Below are 15,368 nucleotides of genomic sequence, written 5' to 3' on the forward strand. Positions count from 1 at the left end.
TGATGATGCTTTCTGCAATGCAATAACTGAAGGAAAAAAAAGGTTACGCATAACCTCTTCCATCAGTGCCACTGACTTGCCCATCAATGCTAAATATACTAAGGTGAGGCTTTAAATGCACCTGTTACCTGAGTGTGGGAATATTATTTTCTACAAATGGTCATATGCACCTAGTACAGCGAGGATCTGCAACATCTGGCTCTGTTTCTAGATCTCAAATGAATCCTATAAATTACAAAGAATTTTTGCTCTGTGACTTTGTTTTGACCCTTTCCCTACGGAGAGGGAGGCCCCATCTCAGAGCCAGTGGAAAGAGAAAGGTGCAGGTTTTGGCAGAGTCCTGTACTATATGTCTCTATAGTATGGTTTATTGCCTTTCCTTGTTCTGTCATATAACAGGAGTAATGTCCGTGGTGTCAGAATATGCGCACGGTAATTGGCTTTTGCTGTAATTAAATGCCTCGGTGCCAGCGTTTAATCAGCCGCCAAAGCCGTTTATTGCCTCATATACTACTGTACCATGAGCATTACCCCTTAATTAGTTGCTGAAATAGTGATGATTTAGCAGCGTCTTTATATTTATACTTTAAGACAGCAGATTCAGTCCAACATCAACAATATTGCAAGATAAAAAAGCAGACCATTCTGCTATGCAATGATTTGGGCTTATTTATTTTTTCCTTACCTTGTGGAAAACAGTGTCATGTGCATCTCCTGGTGACACCGCACCGGAGGCACGGTTAGCACTTCGAAAGCACTTGCTACGTCTCTGCTCTGCTCCAGGACTGACCTTGTGTATTTTAAGCAGATTCAGTATCAATAAAACATTGTCCCCAAAAAACTCTCAGCAGCAAAAGAGGCATAGGCTTCCGCCACTTTGACTCGCTGTTACCAGACCAGAGGCAGAGAGCTCCAAGCCTCCCTCCTGAAAGCTCCCTGAGAAAGGGAGCTCCCCTGTGTCACTGGAGGAGCAGCACTTTGTCTTGCACAACCCTAACAGGTTGTGACAGCAGCAGCAGCATTTCTCCTGACAGCCCCAAACTCCTCTTCCCCCCTTTCCCTGCTTGTTTTTGCAGCAGGGGTGGTGCTGTGTTGTGCAGCCACTTGCCATTTTGTGGGGAATAGAGCACTGAAAGAGACCACTCGCTGCAGCCATTTATCTTCTCCAATTTCAGTTGCCTGAAAGCAAGAGGTCTGGTCTATTCTGGTCTATGCTGGTCTTTCAGAACTCCTTGACAGTTAACGGAGAGGCATCTCCAGAAAACAGTTCACCCTTCTATGAAGGTGTCTAAGAGATGGAGGAATGGCCCTTCAGAGGTGTCCATCTATCACAGAGGAAGCCCTGCAGCTCGCATTGGACTCTTCTCTCCCAGAGTATTAGAATGGAGATGAACCCTGCCCAGAACACCAGTTAGCCATGGAAGGAGGCGCAAGCAGCAGCTTGCTGCTGCAGCAGGCAGCTTAGCTTGCCTGCTAAGACCAGCACTGGGGACAGATTCCCCAGATTTCCAAGTTTCTTCCCAGCTTTGAAACCCCCCGAGGAAGATTACAAAGCCCCAGAAATCTTCTCAAAATTGACTAGAAAGCAAAAGTCATCCTTGCTCACTAATAAAACTCCACTTGTGACACAGAGGAAGTCATACAGCAAGTTAGCCTTGATATTTCAAGATAAACATACAAGACCTACTTCAGTTTAAAGCCAGGTGGTTAAATCTACAGTAGCCACAGTTGGAGACAGCTATCACATCAGAACACAGCTGTATGACTCCTCCTTCATTTGACCAGGAACATCACCAACCTGTGGAGCTGCCAAATAGCCTACACCGCCTCCATCCAGCCCTAACACCCCAGCACAACTAGCCTTGGCACCTGGGTTTTAGATACATTTCACTCCCAAAGCTTTCATTGACTTCAAAGGATTCTCATTGCCTATGATTGCAAGAAAAGCAGCGCCAAACTATCAAATTAATAGCTCCCCCACCCTTGGCCCTGGCCTCTGGCCCCTGGCCTGCTAATGCATTTTGATTTGTGTGTGGACAACATATCCCTGGAACTTTTCCATCGTAACAAGTTTAGGAAAAAATACCTTGTGCTATAAAGGAAGTAATAATATTGAGTTTGGAAAACTATATAGCACTTTGAATGGACTTGAAAGCCTTACACCATCACACTCCCTTTACTGCCAAGACAAAGCCTGTCAGACTCCCATGTCCTGTAGGAACAAGCTGCAGAGTTTGTCCTTTCCTGAGGGAGAACATGGGCCCTTCCTACAGTCCCCTGGGGAAGGGGAGGTCAGACTCCCATGTCCTGCAGGAACAAGCTGCAGAGTTTGTCCTTTCTTGAGGGAGAACACAGGCCCTTCCTACAGTCCCCTGGGGAAGGGGAGGAGGAGCTGGGACCGAAGCTGCTGCTTGCGCCTCCTTCCACGGCTAACAAAGCATCCCCTGATACGTAACCTACTACAGATGTCCTTCATGTTCATTGGAGGTGGGAAAGAGAGTATGAGATTTAATTTGCAGCCAAGAAAATTTAGCCTGGACAGTAGGAAAGACTGTCTGAGGGTGAAGACAATGCTGCTATGGAACTGACTGACAAGGGATGTTGTGGGATCTCCATCTGCAGATGTCTTCAAGGAGACACTACATAAAATTTTGTTGGGAGTAACAAATGAGGAATGGGCTTAGCTGTATTGTGTGCCTTGGGACCTTTCTATAACTCTGTGGAAAAGCTGTTTTAAGAAAACTACTTTTGCTGATATGAATGGAGGACAGTATTCATCTCATTTAACCCTTAAAGACACAAACCAAACATGTCTCAGGTGCTCACCTAAAGAAAAGACGACAGACCTTCTCCACTGACTACCTGGGACAACAAAGCTGTCCTCCAGGTTGCTGAAGTCCATTGAGATGAATCCCACCTTGAAGGCAGCCTGTGCAGCTCTGCACAGGTGATTATATAAGCCCTTTGCTTGCAGAAAAGAGTTCCGAGGTTAGAAAACCAGAGGCTGTAAGCAGGGTGCAAATATTTAGCAGGTAAAATATGGCAATTGGAAAAGCTTACCGTGATACATTGAATTCCCCGTCACTTGAAGTGTTTCGGACAGGGAAAGCATTCCGTGAGGGCTTGGTGCTGTGCCAGGTTCTCTGGAGAGGTGAAGGTCAGTCTGTGTGATCAGCGGTATTTTTGAAGCAGATTGGACTGGACCAGGAACAATTCAGATTTACTGGATCGGGAACAATCCTGATTATTTACCACAATGACAGCCTAGAAACAACTTCCTAGAAAAGACAGCCTTTGCAAACCACACTTCTTTCTACTCTCCACATAGTAGTTTGGCCTACTCTCCATAACGTTCCTCCATCCACCTGCTAAGAAAGGTGCTTGGTTCTGCTGTCACCCGATCACAACTTAAATTTGAGAATACTTGTGGGCAACCTCCGCATATAACCCACTTCTGCAGATTACCTTATGGTTTAAGAATGGAGTGCTCTCTACTGCAGAGGTGCACGTTTTTAAGAACAGCACAAAACTCATCAAGAGATGGCCAGTACAAGCAGGGGGTAGCCTCTCTTGTGACATATTTCTAGCATCCTTGCTTCACCCAACAGCAAAAGAGGATCTTGAATTAAGTATGGTGAGGAGCCACACAGTGAACCCAAAAGAGAGAGATGGAGGATATGAAGCATAATTGCAGGTAGAAGTTGGGAGAAAGTAAATCCCATTCAACTTGAAAAAATAATTTCACACACTAGCAAACAAAAATGAAATTTATAAGGAGTTTATTGGATTGGTAAAATGTAATAAAAAGCATTTGTGATACTTCTGCAAAGAAAAAAGGCATCTGGCGATTTTGCATATTTATTTTCCCTTACAAAACATTAGAAAAGCATAACTGATAAAAAGGATAACAACTGAAAGAGCAGAGCAAAGAGGAAAATACATCTCAATATAATTGGATAATGCATAATAAAAATACAGAAAACACGCTTAAAACAGCTTTCATTCTCTTAGTGTAAAAAGTCATTTTATGTGTTGAATAAAAAATATATGCCGGCTGCTCTGAAAATTGCAGTTTAGAAGAGGTAACTAGCTGAGAACAAAATATATATATCTATATATATTTATAAATATAGAAAACGTGTATATGTTGCATCTGTCCTCAGAACAAACTGGAATAAAGGGGTTTTGATTCATGCACACAAGTTACCAGAGAAAAAACTTCATATATTACCTAGCGGACCAACCCTGTAAGGTGCTGATTACATTTCCTGAGTGCCCTCAAAGCCCTGTGGAAGTAGTCAATGAAGGAGATAAGTGGCCTGATGGGTTCAGTGACAAGGGAGGCTACTCAGCAGCTCACAGGAGGTGCACTCAGCCAACTCGCAGGATTTGGGAAAACTCCAATGGCAGCAGGATTGGGCCACTCACAGACTCGGGTAGTGCTTGTGCTCAGCAAGGAGTAAAACACTGGTACCCCTAAGCTCTGACAGATAGGAGACCAGTCCTAGAAACTCAAGTAATGTTACTTCATTAGGATCTGAGGGCACGGAGTGTGCAGCGGAAGGCATCCCTCATGTAGGGAATGCCTCCTTGTGCCCCTTTTTTGCCCAGATACCTAGGGTAGTGATTCACATTTAAAAGGAAGATGCTTCCCATACCACTGAGAGCCTCTGTCTGCTGACACAGGGCAAGGAGTGTGGTCAGTCACAATCCCCTCCCAAAACTGCAACAAAGGCAACAATGCAAAACCTTCTCTATCTCAAGGGCTAAACCAGCAACTACCATAAAGCTGAAATACCACCTCAAACCTGGCCTAGTCATCCACTGTGAATTACTGCACATCCAATAAACATCATCATCAGTGAACCTCAGAGCAGACAGGTCTACAGTCGGCAGGGATAGGCCAAAGCATAGTAGCTACGCAGGACAAATACATTCCTGGAGGCACTCCTTCCTCGCAGGTTGGAAGAGCTAAGCCAATCTCCCAGCCCTCGAGGCGTTTGCCATGGGGCCAAGAGGAATCCTTCTGGAGTGATCCATGTGTGGGTTCAGACCCCCTTGTATCAGCCCATAGGTAAAGCCAGTGTGAGAGATTAGGCTCTGAAACACAACAAACCCCTGCTGTTCTGAGCTGGAAAATGCCTTTACCAAACTGCAGAATTAGTACTCCTGGTCTCTCTAACTGGAAGGCACTGAAGGCTGCCCTCCAGTCTCTCTGATGGTCCAAAACACACGCTGTGGCATGGGAAATTATACAACCCTTAAGGAAGTTGAAGTCTCACCCAGGCAGATCCTGTCTAGCAAGATAATGAGAAACTCCATAACTTTGGTCTGCCCATACCTCTACCAATTCTCAGTCCTCGCTCTCCAGAGGGACAGCAAAGGAGGTCACAGTGGTGCAGTACTGAGCATCAAAACATCAAACCTTTCCCTTTGCTGCATTTCCAATAAAACTTGCATTTCCTCTCTGACCACAGCAGGGAAAGGTTTTCTATAACATGATTTTTGGGATTGAAAGTGAGAGCACATCAGCCTTTTTAATACGGTAGCACCAATCAAACATCCAGCCTTTGGTTCACCTTCAAATTTTCTCTTCTAACATGACATAAAAAAATGATTAATGGAGAGCTTATAAGAGACAATATTAAGTGAATAAAATCTCCAGATATGAATGATCCTGGAGTTCTGATGAGACAGAGACGTTTGAGGAGATATACCAGACAAGGACGTGTGTTAAGACAACAAGCAGTGCTGATGGGATAAAGCCATTGCTTTGCTTAGCCCAATGGAGAACAGATGCTCAAAATTAACTTCTTTCTTCTGTTCTACATCATTCTCATAGTTCCCATCCCTGCTTGGCACCAGGGCTATTTCTCTGCTGCCCATAAAAGAGGCACTGCAGGTCTCTGAAAAGGCACATAGTGAAGAAGGTAGAATACACTTTTTGTAAAGGCAGCTCAGTTAATAGCCTGCTCTTCACCTTGCTGGTTGTTCTGCTTAGATGCTTGTCAGGTGCTTTGCTACTTAGCCATTAGGCACATTAGAAATACTACTTTTCAGGTGGAAAAAGCACAGAACTAGATCAGGCTCAGGGAACAAGGCAGAAAATGTCCATTTACCAAACCAAAAGGGGTTTCCAACCCATACAGAGCTGTCAGTAAAGCACTGGCAGATGTAAAAAAGTGTCCCAGTTCTGTATTTTCAATGGGTACCATCTCAACATAGTTGAAACGCAAACCACAATCTCTGGCTGTGCATTTCAGTGAAAACTGCTCTTATCTCATACAGCCCTGAATGAAAAATTAGCACAAAGGCAGCCTAATTGGAACAGGATCTTCTCCTCCCTCCCTGCAAATCCTAATCATTGCACACAGTCCCACAGCTAACAGCAGAGAGAAAACACCTGTTTGGCAAAATACTTGCACTAGGAAGGTAGGATCAAGCCCTAGGTTGGACACAGACCCACCACAGGGAGCAGTTCTGACTACAAATGAGGATGAGGTGGACCTTGCTTCATTAGCCAGGCTTCCTTGCTCTCATACTGCAGCAGAGTGATAAGCTGGAGCAAACATTTGCAGAGGAGGTGCTGGGCTCTGGCACTAGTTTAGGGAACGCTTCAGAGGACGGCAGTTTTCTTCATGGCCACCACCAGGGAAGACAATAAAAGCAACAAGAAACTACACTGAATGGCCATCTCCCTTTCATTTTGAAATCTGAGCACTTTCCCAAATGAAGGCATTCCTGCCATCTAGAAATCATATTTGGAAAACCTCCCCATATGACAATTGGAAAATATTCTGATTGCATTTTCTGGCCCTAAACTCTACGTGAATTTTCCTAGACAGAGCTCCTAACTTTGTTTTAATTCAGTGCGCAAACCAAAATGGCTCCATACATGCAGAGCAAGACTAGGACAGAACAAACAAGAAGTAAAAATAATTTCACCATGAAAAAGCACCTGGTCCTGACTATCAGAAATGCTGAATAAGCAAAGGTTATATGGAACAAAATTAGCATGAGATGTAGGAACAGCCATTAAAAAAACCCCCAGAGCAATTATGCCCTTTATTTTTTGCCATGTTTATTATTTTCACCTCTCTCTCCTCACAGCTGAAATGGGGCACACCAGGTCTTTTTCTTATTCTAGTCGGCTTTGCTCTCCAGGCTGTCATGCTGCTGGCACAGACCTGCAGAGACAGGACTTCCTGCACTTCAGGGGAATGCTGAAGTGGGGCGATTTTCTGAACATCAAACTATTCCTGTTCACCATACACTCTGCTTCCAAAAATAAAACAAGCATCCAAGTCTTTAAATAAGTGGACGGAGCCCTTTAAAGTTTCATAACAATGTTTTAAACCTGGGGTAGGAGGGATGGGAACAGGAATACATTTTTGTACTTATGGGAAATAATGAAGAAACCAACATTTCTGGATATGAAATGCTGGGTAGTAACAAATCAGAAGTCTGTTGCTGAGCCCGTTCTGCCAGCCAGCCACTGTGAGAAAAAGACAGCAAGAAAAGGTTTTTTTTGCACTGATGAACTTAAAATGAAAGGAGGGGCAATACACAGGAAGGAAGAGGGTAGACAGGTACATGGCATGGAAATGACTTGCCTGGAGCAACCACACAAGTAGGCAGAAAAATGGCAAATAGAACCCATCTCCTTATTCCCTTAGCCCTGTTCCCAAAACTAGTTTGGGAATGAATTGGGGGAAGGGGAGGAGGGAGCAGCAATTTGAACACGGCAGATGCTCCAGTTTAAACCATATCTTCCCAAAGAGGAACTGAGGGTGGGGGCAGGGGAGATGGCTATTATTAATGTCCTTCCGTATATAGCAAAGCAGACATCCTGCATAATGGCAACACAATACATCAATAATAGCCCAAGAATAGCTTTCTACCATTTTTTTCCCCTTGACAGTTAGAAACATAAAGAGAAAAATCAAGCTGCTGAGATAAATAGCTGAGTCTCCACCCCCACCTCAAATTGCCTTGGCATATTTTAAGAGATAAATGGTTCTATGAGAAATTTAAATAGCTTTCTCTTTTCATTTTTGGCAGCTGCAGGAACTGGGTCAGGTGTAGAAATTATTAATTTTGAAGCCTGAAAAACCCATGTTTGAAAGTAAGGATTTTTTCCTTTAAAGTATCAACTTTCTTAGAAGTAGAGTTAGAAAAAAATTAAAAAATAATTGAGTATTTTTTTTTTTTTAAACAGAAGTCAGACCAAAAATAATTAAGTAACAGTGCAGGCTGTAGAAAAGGGACAATTTGCATAACAGTTTAATGGCCATTAAAAAATATCTGTAGTGGATTTTTTTTTTTTTTTGCATAGAGTATAGTATCTGCACAATGGCTTTTGTTCCTCTTGATCAAACATAGCCCTGGGAGTATACCTTAAAGAAAAAGGCTGGGGGGTACCATTCTGTAGTTTTACCCTAACTTTAGTGCACGTTTCCAAAGAGACAAGAGATTACTGCCAGAGTGACCAGCACCAAACACTTTCACAAGGAGCCCATTTACTCATTGCCAGGTCTCTGGATTGACATCCCAAGTGAGCTGATCTGCCTGAGGCTGTGCTCGCTGCTGCTCAGAGCTGGTACCGAACCACGTGTAAATCACTGCGTTCCCCCTTCCACTCAAGTTACTCTTGCTTTACATCGATACTAGGATTTGTAGCTCAGCTTCTCTGCATGATGCCAAAAGCTATCTCCCTCCTTGTGCCATATGTGGAAGGATCTCTTTGCAACCATAAACCCCTGAATCTTACAGAAAAGAAAGGCCAAATCCTTGTAGAAATTGCTCTGAGCAAAGAAATGCCGATATATAAGCTCCCTCACAGGGTAGCACACTAGTTAAGACCTGTAAAAGGTTTGAATTTCCAGTCCTACAAAGACTCCAAGATCTTGAAAGATACTCAGCTGGCATGCAGCCCACTCTGCTGCATGGCTGGTAAAATCCCCCCTGTTCCCCGTGCTCTGTTCTGTGTCCCAAGCGAGGTGGATACCTGAAAAGGACGACGACTCTCTCGTTAGACTCGCTGCACCTCTGCAGGGCTCACAGTTTGTGCTCTCCTTCCCTTAATGACAAATCAAAAATTTAAAAGGTGACAAAGACACAGATGTAAATAGAACTGCGGTGCCTAGAAAGTTGGAGCACAGATAGGATCAGAAGACAGACTGTAATTACAGGCCCTGCTACTTATTACATAGGCCAGTTGTGCTACGTGAGCCTTCGGTGGAAACTTCCTGTGTAATTAATAAAGGAGAAACAGAATACTTTTGCAATCACTTTTCTAGCTTTCACTGTGGGGGTCCAATCCTGTCATCCTGGATTAGCTCTAATCATAGTCAATCTCTCTCTGCATAAACTAAAGGCATCTGTTCTGTAAGACTAAAAGAAAAAAAAAAAGAAAAAAGGAAAAAACCCTCAATGCAAACCTACACCATGCAATCAAGAAGGAAAGGAAATCAATCCTGAAAACCCCCACCCAGATCGTAATCTGACAATGTTTTCAAGGCATCTGGCAAAAAGGGAGAAGAAAGAAGAATGCTATAAAATATTTAAAATCCTACTTCTGTCAGGAATACGTAAGAGGGGAAAGGTGAGACTGAAAGGGCTGCATTATGTGTAAGCCAAAACCTGAAAGCACCACCTTTTGCATAGGAGCGTGAGATGCCCTTGGCCCAAGCCAGAGCTGTCCTGAGAACAAGTACCAGGCGCTGATTCAACAGGGACTGGCATGACAAAGTCAAGGCCACGTGTGAGCAGGACCAAAGCAGCAGTCATGCACAACATGGTATGTACCATGGGATGTCAAGGATAAAGCAAACCAGAGGGTTAGTACAGTAAAACAGCTGTGTGTTTGCAGCCCATAACTGATCCTTCTCATCTAAAGCTTCAATCAGATTTTCAACAGCATGGGAAATAGGGCATCCCCAAGGGAGGACTTCTCCTAAAAGCACTTCTCTTACTGCTGAAACTCTTACCAAAGAGGGACATCCAAGGAAGGGAAACTGTCCTGTGAGATTGGAGATGCACTGAATGGCACTTTGCTTTGCTCCTGCACCCAGAATCTCGCTCTCTCCATCCTCAAATCCCAACTGGGGTGGAGCACCTTTCCAGAAGGATCTCAGCCAGGCCTGACCACTGGGCTAATCATAGCTGTCATACGGAGTGGAGCAACCAAGCTGGTATTCAGGAATTAAGATGCTCAGCTGCACCTTTGCCTTGGTCACATCTACCTGCTAGCTGTACAGTTCCAGTAGAAACCATAAAAGAATACAGGACAAGCACTGGGCACACAAATGAGATCAAAATAGTCCTGATACGCTAAAACAAAAGACACTTTGGAACAAAACTGGCACAGCCACAATCCCCACAACGCTTGCATAAGATAGAAAGAAAGAACCCCTAGAATGTATTTATCAAAAGCCATTTTATGCAGATTTTTCCTTCTGAATATTTAACACATAGTGAATATTAAACTTCAGAGATTCTTAATACGTTCCAAAGCCCCACGGACCTTTGAAATGCTAGCTCATCAATATGCAACATCTAATCTTGTCAAGAAAAAAAAAAAAAGAGGGGAAAAAGAAAAGCTATTCATCCTCTGCACATAGAGGTTACAGCAAGAATCCCAAGGAAAAAAAACCCAAAACTTCCAGCATCTTATGCAATAGGTTAAATTTACTCTGGTTGGGAAAGTTTCACTTTCTGCAAGAGGGAAAGTGCCTGTACGTGCATTGCTGCTGGAAGCTTCTTCAGAAGTGTGAGGCTGAAACTGTGTAGCTGGATTACAGTAAGTAGTTTAATAAAAAAAACAAGGCTTGTGGCTTTGCATCCTGTTCCAGTCCAATGTAGTCTCAGGATCCCCCCTCCAAAGGCCAGCAGACAGTGCGCCACCTAAAAATCCATTCTAGTCCAAAATGCTGTGGTTGAAATGGCTTTGCTTGTTTATAAAGTTTAGTGTTTCGTATCGCTTGCATCTGACCTTCAGCAGAAAGAAAAGCTCAGTTAAATTGTGCAAATATGTACCAAATGGGAGCAAGGGAAGGCAGCCAAAAATGCTGCATGAGCTTTTGCAGGGCTGCAGCCTTTTAGGAGCACCAGTGAGATGAACGGGATGAGAGGCCAAATTGATTTAGGCTCCAGGCAGGAGCTTAAAACACCATGACATCCAAATTCAGAAAGAAAATGTTCCGTTACTGCAACCCCAAATTTCCTGCACATGAAAACACTGTTTTCTTTCATCTTTAGGAGATGCTCATTCTGTAATCCGACATTTAAAAATGAACAAACAAACAGGAGTCAGCTGACAAAGGGTTCTTGCTGGTGAATGGAAGTAGGTCACTGTGAGATTTTTGCCTTTACAGTTTGGCTTAATATTAGTGTTGTACATAAAACAGTAACAAAACTGCACCAGAGACAGGGAAAGACTCTAATTTTGTCTTTTCTATGAAAATTAGCATTAACATTCTGCATCAATGTGCAATGCCTCCCCAGTACCCCATATCTGGTTAATTAAAAAAAAAAAAAAAAAAACACAACACACAAAAAAAGCCAAACCAAAAAAAACCCCACAAAGCAAACCACACACTAAATTAAACAAAGACAAAAAACCCTTACTGGTCAGCCTGCATTTAAAGACATCTAAGTATGAGTAATCGGGCAGAGAGGAATTTTCCTGAAGGAACATAAAAGAAAATGAAAGCTCTACATACAAGACCAAATAATCTGTCTCTCACGAATGCAAATTCTGGCTGCCCTTTTATACAAACATATTAAAGGAATAAAACTGGAGGAAAAAATAAGAGAAAAACTAATACATTTTGTTTTGGAGAAAAAAATATTTTAAAACAAACAAACTATCCTTCAAACAAATTTCTTCATGATAAATCCCTGCAATCATGCGGTTCTAAATTACATGGTTAAATATGACTGAAAAAGTAAGGCACAATTTCATAATCATTTAAAAAAGCAATAATTATAATAATTTTCTTTGATATCCATGTGGCAGGCCACTGATACTATGGATGCACAAAGCTACTTGATTAAAGATCTGGAAAAGTTTTTCCAACTACTAGCTAAGACTCACGATACCTCTAAGAAGTAAGTAACATACCATCTTCACTGTAAAGATGAGTGCACGTCAAGCAAATGCAAAAAGCAGATGAGAGAGCTGTTTGCGGACAAAGGGAGGCAGAGGCAAAAAAGCAGAGACAAGTGTCATGTTCCCAGCAAGAGACTCTAACCCCTGGAAATGTAAAGGTAATGCCACCACCTGGGGCTTCTGTTTCCTTCCTCATTTTCTAAAAGATTTAGGTATGATGAGAAATGTGGACAAACAGCAAAATCAAAAACAAAAGTTTGAACTGAGTGCTCTTGATACCAGTGATCGGTGATCAAGCCCATTGCTTCCGCACATGACATGAAGCCAAGAGACCAGGAACACACAGCCAGGAATAAAGCCCAGTGGCGTTTGAGTAGCAATACTCAATATTGCAGCCTGTATTTCTACATAGTTGTAGCCCCACAACCACCTTACATGTGCATGTAAGTGCATATGCCAGAGAGGTCTGCAAGTGTTTGAGCTTAGTTTTTTTCAGATCACAGCAGAGAATTTCCAGGCTGCAATGAGAGCTGTTCCCTAACATCCACCAGGAAACCTACTGAGGTTATGTTTTTTTCCTTAGATTTTTAGATGCTAGGTGAATGTTACAATTTCACAAGTTTAAAGTCTACACTCTCTCATGCTCCAAATGTCAGTCGGGCAATCGACTGTTGCAAATTTAAACTTGAAATGCTGAGGAAGTCAGGTAGTATTTCCAGAAATGCTTAAGGAGAAACACCATTCCCAAGCCCAGAAGGGTACGTGGAGATGAAGTTCAATCAATATCTCTTGATCTTCACAGCAGTTGCCGTGATGTGCTTATTTTCTTCAGTAATTTCAGGGGGGGAAAGAAAAAAAACAACCCAAAGAAGAAAATTGCAATTGCCACAGAAAAAGACCCCGGCACTCCCCATAGCCAGCTACTCTATGGCTTTAAGATGGGAAAGAAAAAATGAACCCAACAGAAGTAACACTGTTATTTTAAGGAGAGTCACATTATTTGGATTGTTCTAACAAAGGAAACAGTGACTTCAAAGTTAGCAAAACCAGTTAAAAATAGGGAAAAAAAAATGTTGTGAAAAGTTTCAACGCTTTTTTTATTTCACCAGGTCCAATATTGAACCATTTTTCAAGAACACATGTGCTTGTTTTTAAATAGAATTTTTATCCAAAGAAGTTTTCAAAATCATCACAGAAACTTCAATTTACCAGCAGAAGCAGCCCAAGAACTATAAAAAAACTGAGAAAGATGACATGGGTTTTTGAGAAATGAAAATATTTGTTAACAATTCTGAAATTTATTTAGATAAAAATTCAATGTGGTTTTAATTATAACAGCAAGAAAAAAAAACCCCAGTTGCGGATAACATTGCAAAAAGAAAGAATTTCTCATTAAAAAATGGCCCTTCTGACATCACATAATTTAGTGTAAAAACTGTGACCAGCTCTAACTGGAAATAATGTTCTCGCAGCTCTCAGTTTGCACTTTGCTAACCTCTCAAAAGTACTAAGTAGTTCCTGCTATCCTTTGGCAACAAAACCTCAATTACCATCACTAGTGTTTTCTCGCGGGCATTTCACCACAGCGAGGTTCTTCAGCATATCTCTCTCCAATAGCCCTGACTTACAGTATGGAAGTCTATATGAGGTGTGATCAACCCAACTCAGTAAACAAACAGCAAATCAACATGATGAACCAACTGCGGGAACCAGGTATCAGTAGAAAACAGTTATAAACTCAAATCCTTTCTGAGCTGTTCAGCTGAAGCACCAGGTGTCTAACATTTCTCTCTGATGCTGAAGGAGGGCAAAGACATGGGATTTCCCTCAAGAACCTTCTCTGGGGTCCTGATATCCCTCAATCTGCTAGACTTTCTCAAAACCAAGAGGAACCACTGTTTATCAAACCTAAGCTAGGCTTGGCTGACCATGGCCAAACAGCAGCCGTAACAGGTCCAAAGAGATTTCAGTACGACTTGTTGCATATTCTCTCCAACAATCACCATTTCTCTAAAAACCACTTTTTTCTCATTCTTCTCAGGCACGTTTTGCTGATAGGCAGAAAGTGAACTTCAGGCCTGTGTCCCATGAAAGTCTCGCTCCTGCCGTCAGCATGAACACTAGCATAGTGAACTTTACATAATAAACACTCTAGTACTCCCACACCTCTATGATTAAGTCATTACCCAAGTGTTTTGCAGCTGTGATAAAAATCTAAGAATTAAAATATTAAAAAAACAAAAACAAAATTAAAGGTGCATTATCTGATAGGCTAAGGCAATGGTGTTGCTTTCTGTTTGTAAAAGCAACGTTCAGGCAGTGATTAAAATAAGTGACAATAAAACTATCACATTCATAAAATACTAGTGTTAGCCTTGGGGATATGCTTAAGGATTGGGCTGTAACCAAGGCAACCCAATCTTCTGGAGAAAGTTTAAGTAGACAGTTTTAAAGCCATGATTCAAAGATACTGTAAATCTGACCGTAGAGCTACTTGTGACATATGAAAAGTGCCACAGCCACCTGACACAGAGCACTGATCTTGTAATAACTCATCCTCCTGTAGCCCAAATGCCACGTGGGATCAGCCACCGGGTGCCCTCCTGCCGTTGGCATAAGGGCGACACAGGAGCTATTTCATGTGTTCTGGGTAATTTGGCAGAAATTTGACTGTGCTCACATCCTACCCAGATCAAATCTGTATGACTAGGTGATACAGAATCAGTCTGGTATTAGCAACTGTAGAACCATGGCTTATACCACACCATACCATGGCTTTAATGCTGTGCTTAAACTAACCCCATGGGCTTAAATATTTCGCTAAATTAGGACCTGATCCTGGACCCTCCTGGGCCCCGTCTGCCCACACAAAACATGGGATCAGGCCCTACTTAACAACAAATGCTAGAAAACGTTGAAGTGGCATAAACAAAAACTGCAGACTTGAACAGACCTGTCTGTATCATCTTCCAATTCTTTCTGAAAGGAACAGTTTGGACATTGCCACAGATGACATGAATTTTTATCATGGCTAAGAAGCACACCTTAAGAAAAGTAAGGTCTCTTTGGCAAAAAGACTCCTTCTTTGGAATAGATAAAACAAAATATAGTATAAATATGTGATAAATATTGTGATGAAGCAATATCCCACTGGTTCTTAATTGCAGTGCAACTGAGATAAGTCCACCAGCATTTTCTAATTAAATCCTGAAGCATCAGAGGCGAGATTTCCATACACATGTGGGTGATGAGAGCC

Source organism: Balearica regulorum, chromosome 9 (assembly GCF_011004875.1).
Source record: "Balearica regulorum gibbericeps isolate bBalReg1 chromosome 9, bBalReg1.pri, whole genome shotgun sequence".
In the NCBI taxonomy this organism is placed as follows: Eukaryota; Metazoa; Chordata; class Aves; order Gruiformes; family Gruidae; genus Balearica; species Balearica regulorum.